Source organism: Arachis hypogaea, chromosome 12, assembly GCF_003086295.3.
Source record: "Arachis hypogaea cultivar Tifrunner chromosome 12, arahy.Tifrunner.gnm2.J5K5, whole genome shotgun sequence".
Taxonomy (NCBI): Eukaryota; Viridiplantae; Streptophyta; class Magnoliopsida; order Fabales; family Fabaceae; genus Arachis; species Arachis hypogaea.
The window spans coordinates 28,234,704-28,236,358 of record NC_092047.1 but is presented as its reverse complement, the minus strand read 5'-3'; the positions used below and the strand labels follow the sequence as shown (position 1 = coordinate 28,236,358).

General features: G+C 33.5%; 1 non-coding gene across 1 annotated transcript; it reads right to left on the bottom strand.

Moving 5' to 3' along the window:
• Positions 1-1,232: 1,232 nt before the first annotated feature.
• On the bottom strand, positions 1,233-1,336 carry LOC112731478 (small nucleolar RNA R71). The gene has a single exon (XR_003167253.1). It is a non-coding gene; the product is annotated as a small nucleolar RNA R71 (small nucleolar RNA).
• Between the last annotated feature and the right edge of the window lie 319 nt (positions 1,337-1,655).

Here is a 1,655-nt window from a genome sequence, read left to right as displayed (position 1 = left end):
CTTTTTCTTATTTTTATTTCATATTTTCGAATTCAATGCTAACAATTAATGTGATTAATTCAAAAATATTAAGTTTGTTACTTGCCTAATAGGAAAGGTTCAATCTTTAAATTTTAAAATCAAATCTTTTTGTTTCTTGTTAGTCAAGTAATCAACTTTAATTTTCAAAATCAAATCTTTTTAAAATTCTTTTTCAAATCTTTTTCGAAATAAATTTCAATCACATCTCTTTCAAAATTTGATTTCAAAATCTTTTCTAACTTCTTATCTTTTCAAATTTGATTTTCAAATCTTCTTCAATTAACCACTTTACTTTTTGTTTGATTCTTATCTTTTTCAAAACTACCTAACTAACTCTCTCTAATTTTCGAAAATTCCTTCCTTCTTTTTCAAATTTTCTTTTTAATTAACTAATTGTTTTAATTTTAATTTAATTTGATTTTAATTTTCGAATTTTAACTTTAAATTTAAAATATTTTTATTTTATTTTTCGAATTCTTCCCTTTTTCATCTCCTTCTATTTATTTATTCATCTACTAACATTTCTCTTCCACCCAAAAATTCGAACCCCATCTCCCTCTCTGTGTTCGAATTTTTCTCTTCTCCTTCTTATATTCTTCTCTTCTTATACTTGCATAAGGAATCTCTATACTGTGACATAGAGGATTCCATATTTTCTTTTGTGTTCTCTTCTTTTTCATATGAGCAGGAACAAGGATAAGAACATTCTTGTTGAAGCTGATCCTGAACCTGAAAGGACTCTGAAGAAGAAGCTAAGGGAAGCTAAAGCTCAACTCTTTGGAGAAAATCTGACAGAAATTTTCGAAAAGGAAGGAGACATGGCCGAAAATAATAACAATGCAAGGAAGATGCTTGGTGACTTTACTGCACCAAATTCCAATTTACATGGAAGAAGCATCTCCATCCCTACCATTGGAGCAAACAATTTTGAGCTTAAACCTCAACTAGTTTCTCTGATGCAACAAAACTGCAAGTTTCATGGACTTCCATCTGAAGATCCTTTTTAGTTCTTAACTGAATTCTTGCAGATCTGTGATACTGTTAAGACCAATGGGGTTGATCCCGAGGTCTACAGGCTCATGCTTTTCCCATTTGCTGTGAGAGACAGAGCTAGAATATGGTTGGACTCTCAACCTAAAGATAGCCTGAACTCTTGGGATAAGCTGGTCACGGCTTTCTTAGCCAAGTTCTTTCCTCCTCAAAAGCTTAGTAAGCTTAGAGTGGATGTTCAAAGCTTCAGACAGAAAGAAGGTGAATCCCTCTATGAAGCTTGGGAGAGATATAAGCAACTGACCAAAAAGTATCCATCTGACATGCTTTCAGAGTGGACCATCCTGGATATATTCTATGATGGTCTGTATGAGTTATCAAAGATGTCACTGGACCATTCTGCAGGTGGATCCATTCACCTAAAGAAAACACCTGCAGAAGCTCAGGAACTCATTGACATGGTTGCTAACAACCAGTTTATGTACACTTCTGAGAAGAATCCTGTAAGTAATGGGATGCCTCAAAGGAAGGGAGTTCTTGAAATTGATGCTCTGAATGCCATATTGGCTCAGAACAAAATATTGACTCAGCAAGTCAATATGATTTCTCATAGTCTGAATGGAATGCAAGCTACATCCAACAGT